Here is a 9,923-nt window from a genome sequence, read left to right on the forward strand (position 1 = left end):
TAGGTTGATGGGTGGACGTTATCTTGGAGTACGGAGTAGATTGATGGATGTGGCGCAGAATATGTAATTTCTTGTAGCGGTTTTGTGGTCAACTTTTTGTAGGATTTTTATTTTTGTTATTTCTTTTTGTTTGATAAAGGCGGGGCATGTTTTATCTAGTGGACTGTGATTGAACTGGTTGTTTATGTCATATTTGCTGTTTATGCAATACTTTGATTTGTCGCATTCGGTGTCCTCTGTGGTGTGTGCTTCTGTGGAACAGTTTAGGGCTTCTGCAGGCTTTGGTCGGGTGGAATATGTGATCGAACTTTAATTCTCTCGTATCCTATCATCAGGGTTTCGGGTAGTGACGGTTATGAGTCCTTATTCTTGTACAATATTGTTCTTCATGATACGTATTTTTTCAATGTTGGTTACCTTTTGCGACTTAAGCTCGTTTAGTATATTTAATTCATCTATGTTGCGAAGTTCATTAGAGTAGATGATTCCTCTTGAAAAATTTAAAGTTTCATGCTCAGTTACGGAAACAGTGAAGTTGTGGAATTGCGTTAGCTTTAGTAATCTTAATGCCTGGGTTGCGCCTTTGGTTTTTACTAATAAGGTTCCGTTTTTATTCTTGTTACAAGATTCCACTTCGCCACCTCAGGTGAAGTCAATGACCTTTTTAATCACGAATGGTGAAACTTTTTCGAATGTCGCGTTGTCCGTTCTGGTGATCGTGAGAAATTTCGGTTCAAATAATGTTGTCTTTGTAGACAGAGGGTGGAAGCCTAAGTCCGGTGGTCGATGCATTGTTGTTGTGCCTGGGCTTCCGCCCGCTGCACAGGGCACTTGTGCGCGTTTGTAACGGTTGCGATGTGATTTTTGTTTTTGATTTTTTAAGATTTTGAGTAATAGTCTAGAAAAGGGGTCTATGACCCAAAAGATTTGAAAAAATGACACTTGATGGACCGCGATTTCTTAAGAACTTACAGCACAAAGGTAGAAAAAGATACTTTGTTTGTATAGCAAAATACGCTATTTTGAAATTTAATCAAAAAAGAACTACGCCTTGTAGGGAAAAACATTTGTTCCTGAATTCTTAAAAAATCGCGGTCAAAATCTGATCTAGACAATTACCAGATTTTTTTATGGTGATACGTTGTAAGCATGACTGAGTTATAGTATTTTTCGACATTTATTTAACTCTATTTTGTCTCCTACAGTGGCTCACAGAAAATGTAAGCTATACGAAATATGAAAAAGATTTAAATGGTTAAGCCTAGTACTCAGATCGGCTAAGAGTTTCACTAGTCGAAAAATCTTATTCTTTGTAGTGTGACCGAAGTTTTCAAAGTTCACACGCAATGCATGTAGCATGGTCTTACTGTCAAGAAGCTGGGTTTGTAGACAAACAGAAAACAAATCAAATGGAGCAAATAAAAAAATAAGATTTTGCTGGTGCACAAAGAAATTAACATACAAATAAATGGAATGTTTTATTTATGTAAAGTAGTATCTTTCCCGCGCCATCTGTAGCCCAGCTCCGAATCCCAATACGCATATTGGACCTTGAGGAAGTGGGAGTCGGGGTTGTTCCGCCTGATGCTGCATATAGTCACCCAGCATCCTGGTAATGGCTGGTGAAGGCTCCTCCAGCTGGCCCTTAGCGGGCGACCTTATTTCCTCCTCCCTATAGAAGCCGGTGCGTCCTCCATCTCCGCTTTAGCTGCAAAGTAGTTGGTGGAGGTGGAGTCCAGTGGTTTCTCAATGGAAAGCTCGTCGGAGATCGAGCGAAGTCTCACTTGGTATGTGTCTTCCCAGTGGGATTCTCTAGTGGATCTCATCACCTCTAGCACTTCAACTATTCTGCGGATTTGCCCTGTTGTGGTATTGCTTCCTGTACGTGAAACCCCACAATAATGGCCAACAGCATGGATTAGGTGTCCTTTTTCATCTGCACAGACCTTCTTTAAGCGTTTTTAGGGTTTTTCTTCCATTTTTATACCCGTTACTCGTAGAGTATGTAAAGTATGTAACAGGCAGAAGGAAGCGTTTCCGACCCCATAAAGTGTATATATTCTTGAGCAGGATCACTATGCCACGCCCACCCTAACGCCCATAAGCCGCCCACAAACTTCAAAAAATCGTAAATATGAACGTGGATACTATCAAAGATAGAGAATTGGGATTTCAGATTTAGATTCCGTAGCCTTATACGCAGCGCAAGTTTGTTACGCGAATATGCCACGCCCACTCTAACGCCCACAAACCGCGAAAACCTGTGACGCCCACAATTTTTATGCCAGATACAAAATGTTAACTGAAATGTATTGGTGTCGTCAATACCCATCGATTGATCCAAAAAAAAATTTGCCACGCCCACTCTAACGCCCATAACGCTTATATCTGTATACCGCCGGTAGGTGGCGCATTTTAATCTCGCTTTGCTGCTTGCATATCTCCATTTAGCTGAGTAACGGGTATCTGATAGTCGAGGTACTCGACTATAGCGTTCTTCCTTGTTTTTATATTGTCATCCCTGAATAAGTTATTATACCCGTTACTCGTAGAGTAAAAGGGCATACTAGATTCGTCGGAAAGTATGTAACAGGCAGAAGGAAGCGTTTCCGACCCCATTAAGTATATATATTCTTGATCAGGATCACTAGCCGAGTCGATCTAGCCATGTCCATCTGTCTGTCTGTCCGGATGAACGCTGAGATCTCGGAAACTATGGGAGCTAGGCTATTGAGATTTGGCGTGCAGATTCCTGAGCTTCTTACGCAGCGCAAGTTTGTTTCAGTAGAGTGCACGCCCACTCTAACGCCCACAAACCGCCCAAAACTGTGGCTCCTACAGTTTTGATGCTAGAATACAAATTTTAACTGAAATGTATTGTTCTCATTAATACCTTTCAGTTGACCCAAAAAAAAGTTTGCCACGCCCACATTAACGCCCATAACGATTAAATCTGTCTACCGCCGGTAGATGGCGTATTTTAATCTCGCTTTGCTACTTGCATATCTCTATTTAGCTGAGTAACGGGTATCTGATAGTCGAGGTACTCGACTATAGCGTTCTTCCTTGTTTTTATTTTGTCACTTTGACAGTAAAAATCTAAATTAAAAACAAGTATATCCTCTTTGGTACTCTTATAATTCGTGTTTCCCTTGAACCTTTTAAAATAACATGTGTTCAAAACTTTGCATACAGCTGAAGATAGTTGCATTTATTGCCAATTTAGTGGTCAGATTATTTTGCACTCTGAAGGTAGGCGAATATGCAATTATCAATTTGTCAATTTCAATGTCAAAAAAGACTCCAAAGGGAAGATTGTCTTAAAATTGCATTTGGAAGGAAAAAGCTGAAGAGAAACTGGTGGAATTATACGTCGCGCACACTCCTCAGAGCAGAGAGTCCAAACTCAGAGAAGTCCGCCAAACTCGATTAACAAACAAGGAAGAACGCTATAGTCGAGTACCTCGACTATCAGATACCCGTTACTCAGCTATATGGAGATATGCAAGCAGCAAAGCGAGATTAAAATGCGCCACCTACCGGCGGTATACAGATTTAAGCGTTATGGGCGTTAGAGTGGGCGTGGCAAATGGATCAATCGATAGGTATCGACGAGACCAATACATTTCAGTTAAAATTTTTTATCTAGCATGAAAATTGTGGGCGTCACAGGTTTTCGCGGTTTGTGGGCGTTAAAGTGGGCGTGGCAAACTTTTTTTTGGGTCAATCGATAAATATTGATGAGAACAATACATTTCAGTTAAAATTTTTATTCTAGCATCAAAACTGTAGGAGCCACAGTTTTGGGCGGTTTGTGGGCGTTAGAGTGGGCGTGGCACTGTGCTGAAACAAACTTGCGCTGCGCAGGAATCTCAGGAATCTGCGTGCCTAATCCCAGTATTGTAACTCTCATAGTTTCCGAGATCTCAGCGTTCATACGGACAGACGGACAGACGGACAGACGGACAGACGGACATGGCTAGATCGACTCGGCTAGTGATCCTGATCAAGAATATATATACTTTATGGGGTCGGAAACGCTTCCTTCTGCCTGTTACATACTTTCCGACGAATCTAGTATACCCTTTTACTCTACGAGTAACGGGTATAAAAAGGAAAAAAGACAGTATTTATGATGCAAAACAATCCCAAATTGACTTCTCGAGAACGCTATAGTCGAGTACCTCGACTATCAGATACCCTCTACTCAGCAAGCAGTAAAGCGACGTTGACATGCGCCACCTACCCGCGATCTCAATATATGGTTATGTGGGTGGTAGACAGATTTAGGCGTTATGGGCGTTAGAGTGGGCGTGGCAATTTGGGGTCAATCGATAGGTATGACTAATACATTTCAGTTAACATTTCTTTCTAGCATGAAAGTGGTGGGCGCCAGAGGCGTATGCGGTTTGTGGGGGTTAGAGTGGGCATGGCATCTTTGCGTAACAAACATGCACTGCGTACAAGGCTACGAAATATGAATCTGAAATCCCAATTCTCTAACTTCTATAGTTTCTGAGATATTTGCGTTCATATTTACTATTTTTTGAAGTTTGTGGGCGGTTTGTGGGCGTGGCAAACTTTTTTTGGGTTAATCGATAGGTATTGATGAGGACAATACATTTCAGTTAAAATTTGTATTCTAACATCAAAACTGTAGCAGCCACAGTTTTGGGCGGTTGCTGAAACAAACTTGCGCTGCGTAAGAAGCTCAGGAATCTGCAAGCCAAATTCCAAATATGTAAAACTTGCATTCGCGTGAAAAAATTATGGACTTCCCAAACTCTGGAGGCTTGGAAATATTGCCCTTATCAAATTGAACACTTTTCTCTCAATTTATCTTTGCAATAAGGTTTTTTCTAACCACGCAGCTTATGTATTTCAATTTTTTTTACAATCCTTCGGATAGTCGAATATAAAACGGTTTTAGAAAAGCGACTTTTCACCTCTTGCTGCAGTTCTCGAGAAGTCAATTTGGGATTGTTTTGCATCATAAATACTGTCTTTTTTCCTTTTTTGTTAATCGAGTTGGGCGGACTTCTCTGAGTTTGGACTCTCTGCTCTGAGGAGTGTGCGCGACGTATAATTCCACCAGTTTCTCTTCAGCTTTTTCCTTCCAAATGCAATTTTAAGACAATCTTCCCTTTGGAGTCTTTTTTGACATTGAAATTGACAAATTGATAATTGCATATTCGCCTACCTTCAGAGTGCAAAATAATCTGACCACTAAATTGGCAATAAATGCAACTATCTTCAGCTGTATGCAAAGTTTTGAGCACATGTTATTTTAAAAGGTTCAAGGGAAACACGAATTATAAGAGTACCAAAGAGGATATACTTGTTTTTAATTTAGATTTTTACTGTCAAAGTGACAAAATAAAAACAAGGAAGAACGCTATAGTCGAGTACCTCGACTATCAGATACCCGTTACTCAGCTAAATAGAGATATGCAAGTAGCAAAGCGAGATTAAAATACGCCACCTACCGGCGGTATACAGATGTAAGCGCTATGGGCGTTAGAGTGGGCGTGCCAATTTTTTTTTGGACCAATCGATAGGTATTGACGAGACCAATACATTTCAGTTAAAATTTTTTATCTAGCATAAAAATTGTGGGCGTCACAGGTTTTCGCGGTTTGTGGGCGTTAGAGTATAAGGCTACGGAATCTAAATCTGAAATTCAAGTTCTCTATCTTTGATAGTTTCCGAGATATCCACGTTCATATTTACGATTTTTTGAAGTTTGTGGGCGTTAGAGTGGGCGTGGCATATTTGCGTAACAAACTTGCGCTGCGTTTTCTGGCCATGGCTAGATCGACTCGGTTAGTGATCCTGATCAAGAATATATATACTTTATGGGGTCGGAAACGCTTCCTTCTGCCTGTTACATACTTTCCGACGAATCTAGTATACCCTTTTACTCTACGAGTAACGGGTATAATTATTTGCACTGTACACAGAGATATGACGCTGGGTGTATATGTTGTCAAGATTAAAATAAGTCATGGCAACCTTTTGAATTTGAGTAAACGTGAATGTTTATATACCCGTTACTCGTAGAGTAAGACGGGTATACTAGATTCGTCGGAAAGTATGTAACAGGTAGAAGGAAGCGCTTCCGACCCTATAAAGTATATACATACACTGCTGGTCTTAGGTTAGTTGCACCAACTTTTTTTTTTTAAATAAAATGCTGTATTTATAATAATGTTTATTCTAATTGTCCAAAAAGCTTTTCTTATCAGAGTTCGAATCTTGTTCGAAAAATAAGTGCTCACAGCTGGTTGATTTGCGAAATAATAACTGTACATTCGAAGATTTCATAAATTTCTATGGCAATCACGCGTGTTTTCAGTTGGTTATTGAAATAGACGCACTTTAGATTTCTTTGTCTTGCGTAAACAAGTGCAGTTTTTTGTATTGAGAAAATATTAAAAATAAACAAATAAATTGTTTTAGAGCTATATTTAAAGTAAAAATGGAAAAGCTGGTGCTTTGAGCTTATTAGAACGCCAAAAAGTAGACTTTTTTCACTCGCAAGGACTGTCCAATCGAAACATTGCCAAATTGATAGATATTTAAAAGATCCAGAGGAATATGGAAAAGGCTTCAAAGGAAAAAAAAGAGCACTATCTAAATGAGCAGTGCGCAAAATTGTTAGAGTTGCATCAAATTCTGGATCTGTATATTCTGGATCGGGATCAGTAGCCGAGTCGATCTAGCCATGTCCGTCTGCCCCTATGAACGCTGTGATTTTGGAAACTGTAAAAGCTGCAATACTGAATTTAGGCATACATAAGTTCATTTCGTCAGTGTGCCACGCCCACTCTAACGCCCACAAACCGCCGAAAACTGTGGCTCCTACAGTTTCAATGTCTGAATAAAAATGTTAACAGAAATGTATTGCTCTCATCAATTGGCCCGAAAAAAGTTTGCCACGTCCATTTTAACGCCCACAAACTTCCAAAAATCGTAAATTTGAACGGGGATATCTCGGAAACTATCAAATATAGAGAATTGGAATATCAGATTTAGATTCCGCAGCCTTGTACGCAGCGTTAACGCCCATAACGCTTAAATATGTCTACCGCCCACATAACCATATATTGAGATCGTGAGTAGGTGGCGCACTTCTATCTCACTTTGCTGCTTGGATATCTCCATCTCCCTTTGGTCCCTTTAGCTTAGTAACGGGTATCTGATAGTCGAGGTACTCGACTATAGCGTTCTTCCTTGTTATACATAAAATCAATGTATATTTATTTAAATCGTCTTCGGAAAAAAATGAAAAATACCCGCAAACAGAACAAAATTGATTTCGAGATGTTTCATACTCGTTTTGTGGGGACATTATGCTGATTTAAAAATGTTATATTCCGAAGACAACTTTCTTTCATATGGGAGCTATTGAATATGCACTAGAATATCCCCATTATAATTTAGAATATAACAAAAACAGCATTATAACATTATCGATATCTGGTAACACTAAAGTGTAAGCCACGCGGATAATCCTTCTCTTACTTTCGTGATCTCTAAATCTGTGGTTGGTTGAGCTGTGCTAAATAAAGAATAATATAATTAAAACTAAATAACATCGATTGAACTTATTTAAACGTAGAATCCCAACAGGTTATGGGCCCAGACTACGCCTAATATATTTAGAGTTGGAAGTGTTAAGAGTTATAGACGAGAACATTCCTGAAAAACTTGACGATTCCTGGAAAAGGGCAGAGCGTTGTGCCTCTTTCTTAAACTTTGCGACACGCGACAACACGGCGCGATAAATTCTCAAAAATTTTTACGCCATCTATGAACGCAAGAGTCTCGCGTCGCAGTTAGCTGTTCGGAAAAGATTGCTGTCGCTGAAGTTGCAGAGTGAGACAGCACTATTATGTCATTTTAATATTTTCGATGAATTGATGAGTGAGTTGTTAGCCTCAGGGAAGAAAATCGACGAAATGGACAAAGTGTCGCACTTGCTATTGACCTTGCCATCGTCATATAATGGGGATATTCCAGTGCATATTCAATACGCCCCCTCAAAAATTGCAGTATAACATTTTCGATATCTGGTAACACTAAAGTGTAAGCCACGCGGATAATCCTTCTCTTACTTTCGTGATCTCTAAACGTGTGGTTGGTTGAGCTGTGCTAAATAAAGAATAATATAATTAATCACATCGATTGAACTTATTTAAACGTAGAATCCCAACAGGAGCAGATAATAAAACTAGAAAAACGGTTTTATTGATATAACAAATCCCATAAAATATTTTCATAAAATCGCCTTAAACCGACATTAAAGCATACAGTGGCCAACAGATTTTAAGAAAAATAAAAATTACGTCCATTTAAGTTTTACTTTTTATGGGCAGTTTTCCATCATAGAAAATTAAAAAAATTTCCAACTTTGTCGTCAAATTCCAAAGACATGCGTATTGGTTCAGGATGGGGACTATTTTTTAGCAATGCCGTCATGTATTGAGAGAGTTTTTCAGCGAAAACATTTAAGATGTGTCCAATTATGTGGGCCATATAATTCAACATGTCAGGAAACACCGGTTTTTTGTATTCTTAGCTATAGTATACCGCGTAACCTGTTGGTGATAAAACACAACTTTGTATAGGACTTTGGCTCTGGAGGACCCAATTATTATGGAAAACTAAAAATGGTTTGTGGAAAATTTTGGCTGTGTACCTGTGTTAAAATCATTATTTTTCATATTTCGTATAGCTTGCCAGCTGTACATATATTTTTGAATTCCAAGTTTACCTCTGCACGAAATAAGCTGTGAGCCTGTAGTTGTAAAATGGGACGAAGAATAAAACACGGTTTGTCTCAAAATGTATCCACATTTCAGCCAAAGTAGAGCGAGACACTTAGTTTTTCAGTTTTCTATATACCTACATACATAGGTATTTTTACCTCTGCTTAACTCAAACCCTCCAAAATTATTCAGAACGCTTCACTGGCATTTGTGAGGCCTCGCCCATCGGATCTTATCACCTAGACAATCTGTCACGCTCGTGACATCTTGTTGCCCCTCCAAAAATATTTGTGTGTCACGGATTTACCTCGCAGTAATTCATTTAATTTAAGCTGGGGTCCGCGTTCGACTCGATTGCAGATTCATCAGTGCCGAGAATGCATATTGATAAGTCAGATCAAACAGAGCGTGTGCGATGTACTGCTGAAAAGGGAAAGGAATAGCGAGATTGATAAATGCGAGTTCGTTTTAAAAGCTTATTTTTCAGATGACCAAACGGGAGACAGCAATGAGTAAACAAGAGCCACAGAGGGTAATAAAGTTGATTGCAGCAGTGGCAAATTGAATATTTGCCTGTGTGTTTGTGCTGCGTTTGTATTTGTTCGCATTGTTAAATGTCCGCATCAGCAGAGCAGCCAAATTGAATGAGATGATAAACGCCAACGGGAGAGCGGAGAGAACGAGTGGCTACCATTGTTAACGGTAGTGACAAGAGCGGGCAACCCCTTCTCTCTTGTCCTCCCCCCGCCTACGTCGAGCAGCTTGCTACCAAAAATTCCAACCCCTACTCTCTGAGTCGCTCTCCCCACCAAGCTGTTGCTTCGGCTTCGCGTACAATTGTTGCTTTGTGGACGGCGCTCTCTCCTGCGGCTGCTGCCAATCCTGGTATTCTTCGTTTATCCCGCGTGTGCTTGGCGAATTCCGCTCACAAACCACTTACTGATATCACTCCTCGGTTTACTCACTCGCCTCAGAACGGCGATAACTGCCACTGCCACAAACGGCACTGCAGCGTCGATAAGTGCTCTTCTCTGCGAAAATAACACTGTCCTACAAAATTCGACCCAGATGCGTATTGTTATAATGGCGTCTATCCCCAAGCAGTTATGCACGTTACGTACCTATGAAAAGCAACGACCTACAATAGTTTTC

General features: G+C 39.9%; 1 long non-coding RNA gene across 3 annotated transcripts; it reads right to left on the reverse strand.

Moving 5' to 3' along the window:
- Positions 1–8,228: 8,228 nt before the first annotated feature.
- On the reverse strand, positions 8,229–9,829 carry LOC136116906 (uncharacterized). Of its 3 annotated transcripts, none has more exons than XR_011603921.1 (3): positions 9,712–9,829; positions 9,079–9,194; positions 8,229–8,600 (listed from the first exon to the last, which is right to left on the reverse strand). It is a non-coding gene; the product is annotated as an uncharacterized lncRNA (long non-coding RNA). The 3 variants fall into 3 exon arrangements; XR_011603922.1 differs by lacking the exon at positions 9,712–9,829 and adding an exon at positions 9,607–9,693; XR_011603920.1 differs by lacking the exon at positions 9,712–9,829 and having other exon boundaries at positions 9,079–9,489.
- Between the last annotated feature and the right edge of the window lie 94 nt (positions 9,830–9,923).

The sequence above is a fragment of the Drosophila suzukii genome, chromosome 3, assembly GCF_043229965.1.
Source record: "Drosophila suzukii chromosome 3, CBGP_Dsuzu_IsoJpt1.0, whole genome shotgun sequence".
Classification (NCBI taxonomy): domain Eukaryota; kingdom Metazoa; phylum Arthropoda; class Insecta; order Diptera; family Drosophilidae; genus Drosophila; species Drosophila suzukii.